Consider the following 21647-nt stretch of genomic DNA (forward strand, 5'->3'; position numbering starts at 1 on the left):
CTATGGTTGGAACTTGCTAAACCTTGATTAAACTTCTTGATTTTGGTATCAAGCTCTTCCTTATGATGTGTAGACAATCTTTAATGAAGAAACCTAAATGATTGGAAGTGAAATGAGGAGGTTAGGTGAGCTTGAAAGAAAACGGCAATGGAGGTTTCATTTCCTTCAATTCGGCAAGGTTAAGGGAAATGGAGAAGATGAACATTTCTGCTTGTATAATGGAATTACAACTGCCCCATTATGTTTTTATTTTATTCATTAGTGGCCCACTCACACCAATTAATCATATTATAAGTTTAATTTCCCTTTATCCCACATTAAACCCTTAATTCTTGTTATTTACATTAGGTACCACCAAATTAATTTTTCATTTTATTTTCTAAGTGTAATATTATTTATTTTTAATGGACTTTTAGGTCAAAAGAAGATTCGGGATGTCAAATGACCATAATGCCCCTGTTCGGGTTGCATTCCCGATTTTTAGTATCTGGGTTTTGTCATTTTCGATTTCTCACTTTTCTTTGTACTAATTATTTAATTTTTCTTTGATCTTTATAATGAGATTTATTCTTCAATAAGGGTCAATTTAAGTCCTAAAAATGTTTTCCAGGGTTCCTCGCAGTCCAGGGCTAGTCAACGGTCCACGCCGTGACTTCCCGGTGCGGTCACCCATTGCTAGGGTTCTCGGCTCGCTTAACTTGGTTACATTTCTTTGCTATGATTTTTCCTTTATTTTTCTTGTATTTTCTTTTCTTGTATTTCATTATTTTATGTCTCCTCACTCATATTGAAGTGTGGTTCTAGGCATCCTAGCTGTCCGGACAATACTAGTCACCGGAGCAGTAGAACGCACTACCGAACTTAGGGGTGTTACATTTTCAATGATTGGCTTGGTAAAAACATCTGCAATCTTAGGGATGCTCTTCATCTTCCCGAGCGATCTGTCAAATCTCTAATCCTGGAGCATGTTTCTTATCTAGAATCTTCCATCTATTAGAGCATCCTCCTCATATCCTAACTCGGAACGACCATTCCTTTGAATAGCCACTACGGGTTCAATAATCCCTTGTAATGTGGTGCGTAATCCCTTGCCTTCTTTATAACCATTTTTCAGCATCACTTTCACGACCATAGCTGCGGCTCCCCCATCATACAAAGTGGTTCCTTGCAATTCCAATGTTTGAAATGAACTTTTTAAGGATCGCTCAGTTGCCTCTACATAAGGAACTGATTGAGGCTTGGTAACTAACATGGCTTCCTCTCCTCTTATTGTAATAATTTTACCATTGTGACATATTTAATCCTTTGGTATAGAGTTGAGGGCACTGCATTAGCTGAATGGATCAAGGGTCTTCCTAACAACAAGGTGTATGCTGGTTCAATATCCATTACCTGGAATGTAACATTAAAAGTACATGCCCCAATTTAAAGTGGTAACTCGATGTCTCCTAATACATCCCTTGTACCATCAAATGCCCTTACTATCATAGTACTTTGGCATATAGTAGATGAGTCAACTGGGAGTCTTACCAAATTCACATTTGGCAGAACATTGAGCGTCGAGCCATTGTCAATAAAAACTTTGGCAACTATACATCCTTTACACTTGACTGTTATATGAAGAGCCTTGGTGTGCTTCAAGCTCGCCGGGTCTATTTCATCTTCTGAGAAAAGTGAAGAAATTAGATGCCTAGATCTATCCAACTATCTTCTCAAATTGTCTCGGCGTGATGTCGGGAGTCACAAAGGCCTAGTTTAGAACCCTCTGTAAGGCATGGCGATGCACCTCTGAGCTCAATATTAGTGACAACAAAGAGATTCTAGCAGGTGTCTTTCTTAACTATTCTATCACATCATATTCACTCTGCTTCATAATTTGTAATAATAGTTCATCTTCTACCTTCTTGTCACTGGACTCTCCTTTATCAATCTCTGTGTTCCCTTCTTTCACATTTTCTGGCAACTCTCCCATCTTTGATTTCCCCTTCTTCTTTTCTACTTCATCAGTACCATAGCACCTCCCACTCCCAGTGATAAGTTCTATCTCTTGATCAAGTAGAGGTGGGTCATCAATTGAAGCTAGTTTTAGTACTGGCTGGGAAGCAATGTCATTAAGGGGGTGAGAGGGTCCCATAAAGGTCATTTTAAAATGGCATGGGGGGTGAAACATGGTTTGGGGGCAGTGACGGATTGAGTGTAGGCATGGTTGAGAGTAGAAATAGAAGAACTACTGGATGCACTTTGTGCAAAAACTTAGAAGTTATAATTCCAAGGAACGGCATGGGCATTGGTGACCAAAAACTAGGGTGGTGTTCTGATAACCGTCCTTAGGGGCACTGGTAGTGTCGGTGCGGTAGGAGCAGAGAAAATCATTCTTGGAGTAGAGCTTGAGATGTCTTCGCCATATCTGACTGTATTCACTTTCTTCTCTTCTTTTGGCTTTTGTTGACTTCTCAAGATCCTAAACAATAACATTTTCAACACTTTTTCTTTAAATTCACTGCAGTTTTCTAGCTCATGACTGCTCATTCCTTTATAATAAGGACATCTTAGGCCAGACTGGCCACTTTCAAAGTTTGTTTTATTCATTTCTATAACCAAATTTTCATCTGAAAATTCCGCCATATTTACACCATTTCCTCTTCCTACATCATGGCTAGGTAATGGGTTTGTGGTCATGTTAGGGGTAGAACCATTTCCTTTAATCTTTAACCACTCGTTCCTTATCAAGGACTATACCCTTCCTCGGAGTGTCCCACAATTATCAGTTGAGTGTCCAACAGCCCCGCCATGAAAAATCATACCACCTTGGATATGGTGGCTCCACGGGGTCTAGTGGAATGGGCACGATCTTATTGATACCCAACAAGTAATAGTAAATCTCACTAAATGGGAGTGGGAGGGGCAGGTCAGGATTTCTTGGTGGTCTTGGGCCAGGTTGGGGAGCAAGTGGTCTAATAAATGGGGCGGGTTGAGTAGGTGGTCTCGGATGATAGGTAGTTTGGGGTGGATACTATGGGCGAAGATGAGGATAATTTGGAAATGGTGGGGAACATTTGCCACTACTGAATTTTGGGCATGAAAATGTGGGCAAAAATTGTTTTGGGGAGGACAGGATGATTGAGCTTGTTTGTAAATGGCATGTATATCTCTTTCTCTTCTTTTCTCGAAATTAGTGGTTTTCTTCATGGAGCTTTCCCCTACCACTTCTTGCAACCTCCCTAATTTAAGGTTTACCTCAATCCTTTCTCGTATCTAAATAATATCAGAAAAGCTATTGGATGTATTCTCGATCATCAAATTGAAATACAGGATCTTTAATGTCTCGATGAATAAAGAGCAGAGTTCGTTGTCTGTCACTGGAGGATAAATCTCAGCTGCTTTTTCCCTCCATCTTTGGGCATATTCCTTAAAGCCTTCTCCTTCCTTTTGCACCAAATTTTGAAAATCTCTTTGTGTTGGAGCGACATCACAATTAAATTTATATTACTTAAGGAAAGCGTTAGCCAAATCTTTCCAGTAGCGTAATTTACTTCTATCTAACTGCACACACCAGCGTAATGCAGCTCCTGAAAGGCTCTCATGGAAGAAATGCATTAAGAGTCTATCATCTTCTGTAAGGGTTGACATCTTAGCTATGTAAGTAGCTAAGTGGATGCGAGGATCAGAATTACCACTATACTTTTCAAATTCTGAAACTTTGAATTTTAGAGATACCACCACATTTGGCACCAGTCTTAGAGAAGACACATCGACTGAGCCATACATATTCAATCCCTCGATGGCTCTTAATCATTCCTCCAGAGCAGATAATTTCTCATTTTCCTTTTCCTTGTTTTCCATACCTGCTATATATACTCAGTTGGAGGATTAGCTGTTAGGTAAACTGAAGGGACTGGTATTGAGGGGTGAAATTCTGCACATGGGATAATATAATGGTAAGAGATAGGTGGTTCATTGACTGGAAAAGTTGGATTGATAGTAACTGCTAGATCAGGGATGGGAGGCTGGAAAGTAAAAGATGTCGAACCTTAATCATGAAATATTTGGACATTAGAGTCACTCATTGTTGTAAGTGGGTCTATGACTGGTAGATTTGGTTATTGGGAGGGCTTGGTGGCTTCTTTGTTTTGGAACATGTCTCTCATCATTTTCATCAGCTTTGAGACTTGTTCTTTTAACTCTGAAACCTGTCCTTGCAAGTTCTGCACTTGTTCTTGCTCTTCCATTATCTTCTTCATTCAGGACATCGTTAAGTAAACTCTTTTTGGTGCAACAGCTTGCTCAGTCGGGTTTGTCTTGCTGGGAGCAATATTGGTTTTTTATGGAAAAATGTGAAATTAGTTTAAATTGTTTAAGATAGTTTTAATATCCTAACCGATTAAAGGATACAACGATAAATAATTGTCAAAACAGTGTCTGTCGAGGGTAAACCATGTCAACTTTATAATAGAATTGTTCGATAGTCCAATCGTGAATGACGAGGGCATATGTGTATCAGTGATACTTGTTCATGGGGCGCATACGTCTTTTCACATAACTCTAATGAGGATAAAATCCTACGAGAGTTCTGTTATTCATTCATAATTTCCAAAAACATGAAACATAATTCGATGAATCCATAAATTGTTCATTTGCTTATCAAACATATACAGTATTTATTATTGTCTGGGCTCAGGGAGACTTTTTAAGATACAATGACATTTCTTGAGGCATTCATAAAGTCTTTCTTCTTGTTTGGCAGGATCAAATGTTTTCAAGGCATATTCAGATTCTGGTAACAACTCCTATTTCCCTTACGCTACCATCCTTTCTAGTTGGTCGACATTTTCTCATAGTTCTTGATGAAGGGTAGCTTGTCGTTCTTTTTCTTTCCTTTCCTTGGCACATTCTTTTAAAATGTCATTGATCAAATGCACTTGCTCCTTAAGTTCAACCTTCTTTTTCTTGTTTTCTTGTTTATATTCAACCACTAGTGTCTCGTGTTATCCCAGCTCTTCTCGTGGTTTGCTATTTTGTATCCTGGCCTCTTTTATTATGTTATGGAGCAAGGCTTTCTCTCTTTCCCACTCAACTTTCTGTTCCGTATGCTCTGCCTCAATTGCCATCATACCTTCTCTAAACCTCTTTTCTTCCCTTTTTGAAATTTACCGCTCACTTTGGGCTAACTGATCTTCCAACTGCTTTATGCATTCCTTCAATTTCTGATTTTCTAAAACCAAACCTTGGAAAGGAGTAGCTGACCTGACACGAGCTTCTTCTAGGCAGACCTCTTTGTGAGACATTTCATCCCCTAGTCTCGTTAATTTGGGGATTTTAGACCCCTTGTCTCTCCTATCTCTCCACATGGGATACCCCTCTGTCAAGCTTGGCCCTTTAGGCTACTGCTCCATCAGGATTACCTTTTCCCAAGACTTGTGTAGGACCTTCAATTCATCTTCCTTACCAGGTTCATAATAGAAATGAACTCGGTGAAATTCTCGGATACAGGGGATGAACTGAATCGAACCAAATTGCCTCATTACCATAGATGGGAGATAGCTCGTACATCCAGTTCGGCCAACCAGAGGTACAAAATGATAATCCCCTGTATTGAATAAGATGGATTGGCCTATAGTCCATAACTTTCTCTAGTAGTAGTTATGGTTATTAAAACTCAGAATCTACTCTTGCCATTGTTGTTCATTTCTCTCACTTATTGCTAACCTCAACATCTTCTCAATGATTGGCTGATCTGAATACCAGGTTAAACCTTTAGTCTCCAGTGGGCAAACATGGCTTAGGATCCAAAGATACAACAATTAAATGCAGCATTTATTGATCCCTTTACCCTGACGTCGGCAATAGGTTAGAGTCAAAAAAGTTTCGGTGAGGATAGCAGGTATTGGATTAATATTTTGCTTTTTTATTACCTAGAATAACTCTACTACACTTTGGGTTACAACTTTTAGAGGTTCAGGAAATAGGATCAACCCAAAAATACTAAAAGCTAATGTCGGCAAAATTGTCTCCCATTTTTCATTCTGAATATGCTGGTCCAGATTTTTCTTAATGTGAGCCTAAGGCCACCCATGTGAATTGCCTTTAACAGTTTCTTTTTCTTTTGCCTCTTCTGTCTGGACTCCTATTATGTGTGCAAACCAATTCCATGTCTGCCTATAATCAAGATGAAGAGAAATGCAATTCTGAGCCACGTAAGGGATCTCTAATAGTGCTTAATACTCCTCTATTGTTGTTGTTGTATCAATATCGTTAAAGGAAAAGACCCTATAATTGGGGTTCCAAGTAGACAATATGGCTTTCAGTGTAGAAACTTGTACTTTGACTCATGTTAAGGTGGCAATTTTTCCATACTTTTTCTCAAACTTTGCTTAGGCATGGTTGGGCAGCGATTTCCAACTATTCAGTAGACCATCGAGACTGACCATTCTGATTTCATTCTTGTCAGGATCGAAAGGGGGCAATAGGTGGACCTCTACTTCTATATCCACTTCTCTCGTCTATAAAGATTCTGAGTCATGAATCAATCTAGACCATTGTTGAGCATTTTGTTCTTATTTTGAAATTTCTTCAGTCGACTGACTCAAATATGCCATTTAGAGCTTCCCTTGCTTACCCTCGGCAAACACCCGATTTATGGCACCTGGAAGAAAACAGATCAGAAAAATAGATGCATAATTTAGGTAATTTTAAATTACACTGCTAGGGGCAATAATGTCAATATACCTATCAAAGTAGAAAGGTGTTTAGACTATCTTGAAGACATGATTCAAAATTACTCTCATATTATGAAAGAAAAAAATCAAAAGATATAGACAGAGAAAGGTGAAAGGAAGTACGTCCCTTTTTCCTTAAAATAGGGAAGCCTTAACACCGGGTATGTGCTATCTAATCGGATGGTTCTACCCTTAAGGATGGCTTACTATGGCTTTTAACTAATGTGATGGTTTAGTTAGAGGTCTAGTTTTCTAAAGTCACAGTTCCCCAAATTGTCCTTACTGTAAATAGTAGAGCCTCATTCCATTATTATAATACTAACGGGAAAAATCCATGAGCATCACAATGAGTGAAACAAGTTCTAATTTGAGCAGAAGCCTTCATGAATACTAACAAGGTAAAACCCATGGGTACCGCTACATGACTCCCTCCTACTTCCTAAAGGGTAAGAAAGCCTGGTCATGGGGCTAAAGTGTGTGAGGACATTGTGTTAGTGTCTAGTGTGTGAAAGGCCATATCTTACCTCTTCCTTATTCAAGGGAATTTAAATGATGTTTGCTGCAACACATAACAAGTCAAATAATTAAAACAATCAAAAGTCAAAAATAGTGATAATCTAAATGTTAAGGCCTTTGATTTTGTAAGTTAAACCCCATAATTATCGATTTTAATTTTCAAGAGTACAAGATTAAATCTGCTCTTGGACCTCTAAATCGGGGTTAATTTAAGTCCCCAATGGAGTCACCAAGCTGTTGCAAAGGTTTTGCGGTCACTAAACGATTCTCACTGAAGTGGAAAAGTGAGGAGTCGCCACTTTAATTTTGAGGAAAATTAAAGAAAATCATTTGTAAAAATAAAAATTTATAAAGACCACTTCTAAAATAGAGATTCTAGGTTCGAGTTCCGTGTACGGATGAGGAAGGTGTTAGGCACCCCACCTCGTCCCTCAACGCGAGCAAGCAGATTTAGCAATGTGTTATTCATAATTTAAGATCAATAATTTTGGGGTTAGAATTATGATGTTAGTTCGTATTATTGATAAAAGGAACGTTTAATATTTCACCATTTTAGGTTTCCCAAGAACACGAGTATATGGGATGACCCTATAGTGAATTGATATTGTGTTTGTTTAATTTGTTATGTATTTGTTAAGTTCCTCCCCCCCTCGAATTAGGACTCTAATTCCGAAGGGGTGTTATTCGGTCCCTAAAGATTCATAACGAGTGAGGAGGACTCTCGGCTCACACATTATGTACCTCATCATTGGCATTCAAATAACTGAGGGTGCAATGTGTGTAATGGATATACAAGAACCAATATGAGTATAGATTTTCATTCCTTTTAATTAGGACTCTAATTCAAAAGGAATGCATTAATTAAAACCCAAATAATTTCCGTCATTAATGAGGACTCTCAATTAATGAAGGGAGGTCTCATCATCAGCATAATTATCGTTAAGACCTTTACCCATATCGTTTCATCTTATACGATTTAATGTTTTGGAACTATGGTATTTGTTTGATTAAGCCGAACTGAAGGAAGGACTCTCCCATAATAATGTAAGTATAAGGACTTCGAGAAAGACTCTCCAACGTGTCCCCATATAAAATTGGGGGTTCTTGGAAGGACTCTCCCGTGAACCGATTACTGAGATGTGTGATAAATTTTATTTGAAATATTCTGTAAAAAATAAGTGCTGGGGTTATCAAGGAAAGGACTCTCTCCCGATCTCCCCAATTTTATACCGAACAATTTTATAAGACTATGGGAATTCCAGGAAAGGACTCTCTCCCGATCCCTCGAATTTAATATCGAATAATTTTATGAAATATAAAACTACAGGAATTATGGGAAAAGACTCTCTCCCGATCCCACTATTTTGAAAAGTGAGTTTTTAATAAAGGTATAAAAATCACGGATGTTGAGCTGAACTCTTTCCTGATCTCTCTCTAGAAGACCAGAATAAGAATAGTGTATTAAGTGCGTAATTTCACGATCTCTTTACTATCCAAACTTTCTTGCTTTTTGATCTCATAACTTATTGCTCGAGCTTCTTCCTTTGACTTTTGATTTTGTGTCTCATTGTCTGAGCTTTTCTTAGTTTTTGATCTCATAACTTATTATCAGAGCTTTTCTTGGTTTCTGATTTTCTTATAATGTCACACCTTACCTTCTGTAAGGTATAACATGATCCTGTAGTATACCTAATGAATTACCAAACTTCGTCTACTGATAACCCATTAAATACACTACAAGGGATTTTAAACCTTTTCTTATTTCTTTTTACAGTGGTGAGCACTTTTGATAGATGTTATTTTTTTTATTATTTTTTTTTTACTGAAGTGAAATCAAAACACAAATCTGAAGTATCAATAATTTCTATAAAAATTTTGGCAAAGTGCCGTCTATATTTGGAGCAAAACTGTTCTTCAAAAACCTGTAAAAAGCACTTTCAATATAATTGTTCAATCCCAAACTCCAATTTGGCTCAACTCAAATCAGTGTCCTCAACACAATTCACTCTCAATCCAATATCATTTTCAGCAATTCCAAAGATAAATTGTAAATAAATGAATATTTCAAAAGCTGAAATAAGAGAATTGGAATACAACATTTTGACAAGCCAAAATAATTTATAACTTTATTTCACAACTGCTCAAGACCAAGTACAATATATACATATAGTTCACATATATTACAATAATATTTACTAGGAAGTGGTATACTCAATATACCCGACAAAATCCCAAAGCAAAGTCACAAACAGCCTACTCTACTGCTTTATCTGTCTATCTACCTGCGACAGCAATGAAAAAGCTATCGCTGAGTAAAATTTACTCAGTGGTGCATAATAACAATTTAAAATGTGGTATATAAAACTTTTATTGACAACTTACAATTCAAATAATTCACAATTTCATGTTACAATTTTCAAAGCTCATATAATACAAATTTGATCAAACAATTGAATAACACAGTATTGCCAATCAATAACACAACTTAGGTCATGACACAAATTTGCCGAACATGTCGTGTTGTACACCACGACAAGGCAAACTCACCCCACTAATCGAAATCAATGAGGGAGGCGGCTAGCTAGCTAATGAGAACTCATCTATACTCACCTTATACTGACAAGTCAAAGAGGGAGGAATATAGTCTTACTCACCTCATAAATGGAGGAGGAATATAGTAATATTGTCATGCCAATTGTGAATGAAAACAATTCCAAATCACCATATTTAAATATTTCATACAAATTAAAAATCATATTTTATCTCAAAATTTCCATTTACAAAGTAGGCAACACAATAATTTCCAAATAAAATTCCCAAAGTCAAAGCAATAAAAAATTATTCATAACTCAATTTTCCAAATAAATTTTCTAGTAAAAGCAATGAATATAAAAAGTATTGTGCACAGACCTGATTTGAGTCGCCTCTAGGCCTTGACTCAATGTTCCTTCTGCTTCTCAATATCCTTTTCAACTGAAAAACACAATTTAAAGTGTTTCAGTACTCAGTTAACTTGTTTCTAACAATAAGATCCAATATCTAAATTTTCTTGGTACTATTTTCTTCAATTCATTTCATTAGTCAACCTACAATGTTGACCATTAATATACACTAGGTGAATTAATTTTAATGTTCCCAATTTGTCACATTTTATGGTCTCTAAGTGTTGGTATATGTTACCAATTTTATTTTAAAACTTATTGCATTTTATTACTATTTTCCAGATTTCATGGCCAATGTTTAGGGTCTATTAGATAAAGCTACAGTGTAAATTTAACAGATTTCTCTTCATTAAATTGTTTCTCATTGTGTCTTCTTTAATTTCCTTTTTGAATCACTCCATTTGGAGTTGTATAGCTCAAGTTATGGTCAATTAACCATAACTAGGTCAAATCTAAGTTTTAGTTTCCTTTTTAGGTATTTTCGATTCTGATTTTACTAATTTATTTGGACTATTTGTAATCACATTGAGGTATAGTATTCTTCATAAGTATTGTTACCCTATGTCTTAGGGACAACCAAAAATTTTGCTTACCATTTTTCAATTCTTATAGAATTCTTTATAGACAAATTGTTAACTTGGACTCAAAGGTCCTATATTGGCATAGTCCTTAATTAGATCAATGGTTTTGACCTTAAATTCTGACCTTATACATTTATAATTTGAGGAAGTTTCTAAAACAATGTTTTAGGTCTCTTTCTTAGCTTTCCATATTGGTATGGCTGATTTAAATTGGATACTTCTGGTGGGAGATATTTTTATATGAATTTTCTAGATTTTATGGTCAAATGTGCTAATTTCAGATTTAGTATGCCAACTTAATCAAGTTAATTGACCTAGTTCCCTTAATTTTTGAGTTTTGGTCAAATTACCAATATTGTAGATCTATGTCTTATTGAAATTTTGGGACTGATTTCATGTCATTTGGAGTTCTATGGACCAAGTTATGGTCATTTTACTATTGCTGGTCAAGTTGCACTTATATTGCAAAGTTTAGGTCATTTTTAGGTCAAATTCAATTCGGCCAGTTTTTGTAACCCAACTTTGGCGATCATTTTGGCTTACTTATGGTCATTTCTGGGTTTTAGTGTCTTCATAATAGTTGTACATATATGTCTAAGCTTTCCATGGTATAAATTTCAGGTCATTTGGACCTATTTTGAGTGAGTTATGGCCAAAATACTGACTGTTGTTCAAATGGTTAATTTTCAGGTTTGCAATGTCACCAATCTGGATTTGGTCAATTTTCATGTCACTTTTTGAATAGAATTTAGGTAGGCTTCCAACATGAAATTTGGCACATTTTGTGCCTAGTTTCACCTCCAATTGACCCCATACCAATTGGAGTCATAACTTTACACTTATAACCTAACTTATACACTGCTAACAATCACAACCTGCACATGAAAATTACACTCCCAATTTGATAATTCTCCTCCTCTCAATACTTCAATATTTATTTATGGCACTTCTATATATATTCAACACAATTCCAGCAAAGAAATTTTGGGCAGAATACATCAAGAGTTCCAGGCACACAATACACCATTAATGTTCAACATCTAATTCAACCCAAGTTCAATATACATCAACACTTAACTTACACATACACAACACCACCATAATTCATCAATAATGTCATAAAATCATAGATAATTTCATGAGTTTAAGGGCTGCTAACAATGGCAGTTTGCTAAGGTATTAAATTCCTCTTTCAAACCCCTAAATTCAACACTAACACTAACATACACATAAAATTTACTTGCTAGCACTTCTAATTACTTCATTTAACATCAATTCCCATTAATTTCATGTGAGAATAAATCAAACACCTTTCATCACCATGGCTGCCAAATTTATGGTTTGCCTAAACTCAATCATTTCTTTAATTTTTCTTAACCATTTAACTTGTCTCAACCTCAACACAACTTTTACTTAAGAAAATTAAGGAAACTAGCATTAACCTTTTATAGAGCTTGCTAATACTTCATCAAATCCTCTTCAAATTACCATCAATCTCTTCCTTGTGATGTGGGGATCAAAGTTAATGAAGCGAGCTTTGGAATTTAAGTTGGAAATGGTAGAGGTTATGGAGCTTTTGAAGTTTTGGCCATGGAGGAAATTTTGGGTCTTCAATTCGGCATGGAGAAGATGAAGAAGGAGATGAAGTGCTTAGTGGACATACACATGTCCCTTAATCAGTTTAAATGCCCCATAGTGCTCCACTAAATTTTAATTAACATTAAAATATTCTAATTTTAATTATTCCAAATTCTTACCCTTAATTTCTTCCTAATTACCTTTTATAATAATTTCATTTTTTATGTGATTTTTAAAATTTAATATTACTTATTTTTAATGGACATTTAGGTCAAAAGTCCACTCTAGGTGTCAAATGACCAAAATGCCCCTTTTCGGTTTGCATTTTAAATTTTTTAGTGCTACCGATTAAATCCTTGACCCGCCGATTTCTTAAATTTTCATTTTTATTTATATTGACTTACTAATTTTTCTTTGACATTTTCTAAGTCAATTATATCTCAGTAGACCTTTAATTAGGTCCCAAAAATATTTTTCCAGGTTCCCCGAAGTCCAGGGCTAGTCAACGGTCCTCGCTGCAACTTCCTGGTGCGGTCATCCATCACTATGGTTTTTGGCTCATTTAACTTAATCACATTTCATTGCTCTTATTTTTCCTTTTTTTTTTCTTGTATTTTCCTCTATTGCATTTCATTATTTCATGTCTCCTCATTAACATTTAAGTGTAGTTCTGAGCATCCTAGCTGTCTAGACAGACACTGGTCACCGGAATAATAGAATGCACTACCGAATATAGGGGTGTTACATATAATTACTTGAACTACATCTATTTATCCCAATTATTTTCCCTTTAATTAAATCAGAACTCTTCATGTCGTCACTCATATTTAACTTATTTCCATTTGAACTCTTTACAGAACTTACGAGATTCCAGTAATTTTTATATCTCCCAAACTTTCATTCTCGTACTAATAAAAATAAAAATAAAAATAAAATTCTATTGAGATGATGCAGACATCATAATAAAAAGCTAAGGGTAATATTTGTGAGATAATTCAATCCGATACTAACCTATCCTAAAAGTTCGATACGACATGGTATCTTAAGAGTTCTTACACCATGAACACAGGTTAGCTATATTCAATCAGAGAGTGATAGGTTAAAATGCTTACCTGTGGAGAACTAAAGTGATGGAAGAGCCGATATCGATATCCCACAAAGCTAGAACTGCTAATGATAAGGTGACAAAGTGACTTGAGCTACCGTAGGCAAGAAAAATAAGATTTTGGAGACGAACTGAGATTGGACCATCGAGCTGGTGTGTGAGTCTACTGAAGATATGGATTGCCGTATTAGTAGTTTTGGTAATAAGGCCCTTTAGAAAACTTGTTTCTAAAGTCCCTTAGAAATTTAAAGAAACTTAGAATGATGGTGATGAAGCTACAGTAATATTCAAATTCAGAGACTCCCCATAAAGACTAGCCCTCCTCTTCCTTTTCTACAGTATTGCATCCAGGTATTTATAAGAAACGGGGGCTCCAAATGGAGGGTCAGGATTTTAGTAGGAAGAAATGAAGAGTTTGGATTTAGAAGGACACGATCCGACGTCTTGGAATTAAAGAGAATCAAAATTGAAGGTTGGGATTTAGTTCATAATTTTTTTCCTTCGTTCTTTAATCCAACAGTCAGGGGTCTTGCCTTACAAAATAGATCCTAGGGATGGGAATGAAAAGTGCTGAATTAGTTATTTATTTTTAATCTGACGGTCTCAAGGATGAGATCAATGGTGTGAATTGAGGTGTACTCCGATGGTTTGGGTTCGTCCTTACAAATGGGATAGATGGTGGGGATCAGATCATACCCTAGATGCTTTAATCAACTTAGATCTGATGGTGGGGGAATTAATCTTATGAATTAAGGGTCATAATTGAAAGTGATTCAATTGCCTAAACCTTTCGATCTCTATTGGCTATTTCTTAGTCTACCCGATCTCTTACTATGGTTGGCAGATTTGGGACCTCCAATCCTGATCTCCTAACCCAACTCCTTCTGCGTCCGATCTCTTCTTACTTCCTGAACTCCCTCCTATCTATTCTCCATATCTAGTCTACATCTATGAACCTCGAATAAAGGTGAAGCTTTAAATTCTTCTGTAACACCCCTATATGCATAGCCTGGTACATTTTACTGTTACGGTGACTGATGTCGGTCCGGACAATTAAAGGAATTAGAACCATGTCTAAGACATATAGATAAGCCCTGAACTCAAATAATTAGTGATTGACAGATAGGTAAGTATAAATAAGAAAAACAAAGCATAAGAAGTTAAATGAGCCGGGAGTCACCACGATGGGTGACCTTCCTTGGAAGTGACTGCGAAGGCCATCGTAACCCGAATTCTGAATTGGAAAATGTGACGTCGCGGTCCTTAGGACTATTACGAACCTAGTGAAAAAGAGAAAATCATGAAAAAAAAATTATTAAGTAGGTCAAAAAATTAGGTCAGGGATCCGGAAGAAATATCAAATAACTTACAAACCGGATTGAATCAGCGAGGGGCAATTTGGTCAATTCACCACTAGAGCTAATGCCTGACCTAACTGTCCAATAAAATCAAAGAAACAAAAATTTTGAAATCGAGAATTAAATTAAAGAACTAAGGAAAAATAAATAAAAAAAAAAGAAAAAGTCTATTACATCATGTGGATGACATTATTTGTGATGTCAAAATTAATTTTATTTTTTCCACCAATTTTGACTAAGTCAAAATCTATTATTTAAGTCATAAAATACATTAAAATTAAATCAAAAAGTCTCTCTTCCCCAAACCAATTCGGCAGCCACCTCTCCTCTCCGTAGCCCACCATTGATGAACCACCATGAAAGCTTGATACAAGCTTTAAAACCCCACTTAACCCTACTTTGTCCCCAAATTAATCCATAAAAACTTGTTAACTTCACTTGAGGAGGCATTTGAAGAAGAAAAAGAAAAGGAAAAAAGGAGTGAAGTGAAGAATTGAAATTAAAGTGGAGGTAAGCAATTTAATTTACAAATTTAGTTTATTATTTGTGTGTTTAGCTCAATTAACCTAAAACTCAACTTAAAAATCAAAAGAAAACTATCATAGGGGATTAATATGGAATTCGGCCAGCCTATGTGTGTTAGTAGTATGCCATAGAGCATATCATTTAGTATGTATCTTGTACATATTTTATTAATAAAAGGCAATTTCACTTTTCCGTTTACATACTATATTTATGTGTAATAGAAAAAGTCCATTGATATTTTATTAGAAATTCTATTCTTAAGTTGTGAAGAATATGAGTGATAGTATTTCTAACACAAAGTATCATAAATTGGTTTACAATCGATGATACTTCACACATGACATGACTTATCTAGAAAGATTGTATTCATGTTTGTTCCCAATGTATTTATATGCGATATAAATAAGATGGAATGGTGAGTCTCATGCCATATAACAAACATGATAGGCACTTATACATGATAAGTAGATCGAACCAGTGACATTTATGACAAGCACATGGAGTTTACTCTTGTCAATGCATTGTCATAAATCATATCAGTGCATATAATCTTTAGACTTGAGATAACACAGTTATCTTGTATATAGGTGGTTTGAGTTTGATACTACTTTCATACTTGTACTGTGTATGGGTATATGGGTATGTGTTGGCTCCTACTAGTTATATATGGAGGTAGTTATTGATCCAAATGGAATTTGTTACCCTAAGTAAATAGGGATAAAATCTTATGTTCATTTAATTGTTCTTAGTGTTTCAAGTTCCTGGCCAGAATAGATAGATTTAATCAGAAAAGAGTTTCTGATGAAAAATCTTTTTAATCAAGAATTGGAATTAAAAAAGAACATAATATTCATAGCAAATGGGGTTTGACATAAACCATGACTCCAGCTCAAATTGGGATTTTGTAACAGAGAGATTTTAGTGCATGGTAACATATGATTATAGGTTGATTTAAGGTAAACCTTATTACTGATTGGGTGGCTATGGCATGCTATGCTAGGTGTTAATCATAGTCTATGAGGTGCCTAAAATGATTTAGAGAAATCATTTATGGTAAGAAAGAGTTCTGGTGATATTAAGAGTTAATATCATATCTCATTGCCAATTAGTGAAGAGCCTAGTGGGTCACACACATACAGAAGTAATCACCAAGTTAAATGTGATTTAATTAATTAATTAAAGAGTTTAATTGATTAATTAAATAGGTTTAGTTTGCAATTAGATTGCAAAGTCCCTAGCATGACTTGAAACCAAATCTATGTTATTGGATGTATAGTATAAGTTAAATTTATATTTAGAGTGTTTAAATATGAATTTAATTATGAGAAATTTATTAATAAAGATTAATTAATTAATTTATATTTGATATAAATTGATTAGAAGAAGAGAAATAATTATTTTGGGTTGAGAACTCAAAATTAAGACACAAGGGTATTTTGATCATTTCACAAGATTACAAGTGGCACCATGAGATGGTGACACATGGCACTACACATAAGCTTGCCATTTGTCTTTTAATCATGTAAGATGATCAAAGTCAAGATTAAATCTAAGTTTAACACTAGGCACAATGTGATTGGGTCAATTAACCTAAGAGCCAATCAGAAGGTGACATGTGGCAAGGGTTTTAAGTGATGACCTAACTATATAAGGGAAAGGATGAAAGAACAAAATACAATCTGCTATTCTCTCATTTTGTGCCGCTACCTTTGAGACTCATTCCTCTCATCTTCTTCATCTCTCATCAATTCAAAGAGAATTGCCAACATTCTCTTGAATTAAAATTGCTAGAAATCGTTTCTAGTGTCCTGTATACATCTATAATATCTCTAAAGGCAAAACCTTAATTTCTAATTGATTAGAAAGGCTTGAGAAGCTGTTCAAGCGGCTGCCATTGTGATCTTGGTGTGGACAAGCTAGAGGGACAACATCTAGTGTCTTAGGTGCATCCCAAAGATACCAAAAATAACTACAGTGCATCAAAAGGTTAGTGCACTTGTTCTTGATTTAATTTAGGATTCTAATGAATTAATCTATTAATTCTAAAATCTTAAATGGCAAATGTAGATCCAAAAATATATTAAAAGTTTTTTAATATACTGTTTATCATTGAAATCAAATAGATAAATAATGAATCTTGCATGATGCATAAGACCCTAGAAGAAATATTTTGAATTCAATGATCTAAACTTATGTTTTTCATGCTTCCGCTCCTTCAATTGGTATCAAAGCCACTATATTTTCCATTTAGATTGTTTAATATATGATTTAATTGTGTGATTTGATCATGAGATGATTGATTCATTGCTGGCTGTAAGGAATAGGTGGCGGTATGATGATGAACACCATTGGTGAGCATAGTTTGGTGCATTCAACCATGCGCATGGCTTGTGGGCTTGGTTTCAAGGCCCATAATTAGGCCCATGACTAATTAAAATGTTTAATTAGGAATTTTAATCACACAATTAAATTTTGATTCTAATATGAATTTTAAAATTTGTTTAAATGTAATTCAAATATGAATTTTTAAATTTGTTTGAATCATATTCAAATCTGGATTTTTAAGTTGAATATGAGATATTCAATTTAATTTAAGTATGTATGTTTTATTTAATTGTTAAATAGTGATATGCATGATGGATGATCATGGACAATAAAAGACCAATGTGATTGGATTTATTTCTTTTATGTTTCTTTGGGTTGTAAATTAATTAATTTATTTTAGTGGCATGTATTATAAAGGTTGTAATATTTTTTAGGTTGTAATTTCATTTATTTAATTCTTGTAAATTCGCCTTGGTATGCCAAGGATTACTATGTAATTGGATTGCAAGAAGATCAAGGAGGTCAAGAGCATTGGTGGGACCAGTGAAAGGAATTCAAGATCAAGTGTTGATTTTGTACTCCTTTAGCAACTCTTGTAATATGAATGAATGAAATACACCTAGGAATGCCCTGATTCAATTCTTGGCGGCTCAGAATTGAATCCCTTAGAAAGTCCATGATCATACCATATTTATTGTTTATCCATGAATGCATGAGATGTATGGGATTGTATGCAAGTATATGATACATGCATGCTAAATGGATAATGTGCAAAGTGAGACTATAATAGTAATTAGGATGACCACAAAATCTTCCAAACAAATGATTAAGTTGGAAATGGTATAATTAAAGTAATTATAACATAGGCCCTCCATTGAGGCAATTATTTTAAGAAATTTTAAATACTTGCATAAGATGCAATTAATTTAAGAGATTTTCTTAAGAATAATTGTTCAGCATGAGATGTTGTAAATATGTAAGTAGTTTGGTGGCCAATAATGGATGTGCCTGAGGACATTAAAATTATTTACATATTTACTAGCTCAATGGGATCAACTTAACTAATGCAAGATAAGTCAATAATGGATTTACCTGAGATTTTGAGCATTAGGGGCTAGATAAAGGATTGAACCTCACATGAGATGTGATGGGCAAGGAGTTGCTCACTTATAGTTTATTGTAATTCGAATAATGGATGTGCCTGAGGATGATCAATAAGATTATAAGAATTCAATCACCCACTAGAAATCCATCCAACTAGGAATTCCATTTTCTACTTTGGAAGTGTAGGATTCGCTAAGTTAGTGGGAGGACCAATTTGATTAAAAGACCATAATCATTTTGGTTAAATACATCATATATTTACTAATTAATCTAGTTATTTTCTACAGTTATTTTTCTAATAATAATGAGCACACCACAACCACCATCATCCAATATTCTTACAAGCATAATTAGTGCACTTGTTCTTGATTTAATCTAGGGTTTTAATGAATTAATCTATTAATTCTAAAATCTTAAATGGCAAATGTAGATCTAAAAACATATTGAAAGTGTTTTAATATGCTGTTCATCATTGAAATCAAATAGATAAATAATGAATCTTGCATGATGCATGAGACCCTAGAAGAAAAATTTTGAATTCAATGATCTAAACCTATGTTTTTCATGCTTCCACTCCTTCAATGTGAGGGTTTGAATTGAATGAATTTGATGCAATTGAATGGTGGTTTAGGTTGAATTAAGTAGGTAGACTTTGAATGTACACTTTAATTGAATTAAATTATACAAATGTGTAATTAGGGTTTTTAAGCATGTGAAAATTTGGGGAAAAATTGGGGAAATGGTCAATTGATGCAATTGACCTTAATTGAGTTGAGAAATGATCAATTGGGACTATTTGTGGTGTGTGTGAATTGGTAGAACCAAATTGTAATTCAGATTGTTTAGTGTTCATATTCTGGCAGCTTGACCTAGGTCCCTTTCAGGGACAAAATTGAAAATTTACCAACCCAATTGGTATGAGGCCAATTGGGACTGAAAAGAGACACATAATGGCACATTTTTCATTCAGATACTATTCCCAGAAAATGACATTAGGATAGTGAACAATTAGTGTCGCAATAGATTTTGCGGTCGCCTGGACGATCACTCACCGAAGTGGGAAAAAGTGAGGAGTCGCCACCTTAGTTTTGAGGGAAACTAAAGAAAACCATTTGAGAAGTTAAATTAAAAATGAAACCACTTCAAAACAGAGATTCTAAGTTCGGGGTCCGTAAACGGGTGGGGAAGGTGTTAGGCACCCCACCTCGTCCCTTAATAAGGGTAAGTAGATTTAATTCTGCGTCCTTTATAAATTAGTTAGGAGGGCTTAGGCGGCAATGTTAATCCTTTTGGTAGAAGGAATATTTGATTTTTCACTAAATTTGGATCACCCAGATACATAAGTAAATGAGACAACCTCAGTGAACGGGTGTGAGAATCGGATAAGAACTCTCCTCCGATCTCTTTTAAGTTATTCATTAAAATTTTGAGGGGAGACCGGATAAGAACCCTCCTCCGATCCCCTTTAAGTTATTTATTTAAAATTTTGAGGATGAGACCGGATAAGAACTCTCCTCCGATCTCTTTTAGACGTTTATTAAAATTTGGGGTTGAGACCGGATAGGAACTCTCCTTCGATCTCTTTTAATAGTTATTTATATTTTGAGTTGTGACCGGATAAGAACTCTCTTCCGGTCCCTATTTAATAGTTATTAAAATTTTGGATTGAGACCGGATAAGAACTCTCCTCCGATCTCTTTTAAATTAGAATTTTGAGTTGAGACCGGATAAGAACTCTCCTCCGACCTCTTTTAAATTAGAAGGGAGCCTGAAAGGGATTTTTCCGATCTCCCGAATTTTGGTGTCCTAAGAACCTAAAGATAATGATCCTGAAGTTCAAAGATGTTGGGAATAAGCCTTCACGATACCTTTTGGCTAAATGGGGAAAACTAGACTCGATTTACCGACCTTCCATGTGTTCATTTTTACCAATGTCTATTAATACCCGACCTATTCTGTTTCGTTTACTTTGGTTTTGTTCCACTTTATGACATCTTTGTCGCATGGCTGTTTACGTCAACCTAATAGTTTGGCTATCTTCCTGACGTGTTATTCAGGTCCTCTCTTTTAAAGGAGACCCCTAAGTTGCAGCTACCTACGTTTACCCAACCATTTACATACTACTAGGAGTTAGAAAACTTGTTTTCGGAAATGACGGAGATCAATAAAATGAACTGATCACTAAAAAGATGATTTGAGAGTGACTTTCTTTGGGATTGCTTGTGCAGAAATACTCTTGAAGAAAATCGCAGATGTAAGAAGAACAAGGAAAATGCGGAAAATAAACGTAGACACTTAATAAAACAGTAGCATGAACTCTTACAACAACATTCTTCTTGGGTTCTCTTGTACAAAATAATCTTGAAGAAAGTTGTAGATGTATGAAGAACAAAGGAAGTGCGGAAAATAAACGTAAACAGCAGTATGAACTCTTACCTGTGAGGAGCCGGGTCTACTAAAATAGTTACGGGGTGGCAAACAGGGATGAGACAGTGGACTGATTAGCCTGAGGGTGGTGTTCTTCGTGAACTGGAGGATACTTAGCTAAAGAAATGAGTGATATGAAGTTGATCTTGGGCAGTGAAAACAGAGATGATAAAAGACAGAAAGTGAGAGTATGACCAGATAATGAACAAACTGGAAATATAGAGTTCCAGTATTCAAAATCTCTTCAAGAAAACACTTCAGAAAACTAGTTTCCAAAGTCTTTTTAATCAACACTTCTAAATAGCAGAGTAACAAACTAAATGAACTTTCAGAGTTCCTCTGCTATAATAACAGCCTCTTGTCTATTTTTTCTTGCCCGTCCGTCCCTTGAACAGTTTTTATGCAGGTATTTATAGGAATCGGGTGCTCTTCGTGAAGGGTCAGGATTTATTTTGAGGGAGATGGAGGGT

This window comes from Hevea brasiliensis, chromosome 13 (assembly GCF_030052815.1).
Source record: "Hevea brasiliensis isolate MT/VB/25A 57/8 chromosome 13, ASM3005281v1, whole genome shotgun sequence".
NCBI lineage: Eukaryota > Viridiplantae > Streptophyta > Magnoliopsida > Malpighiales > Euphorbiaceae > Hevea > Hevea brasiliensis.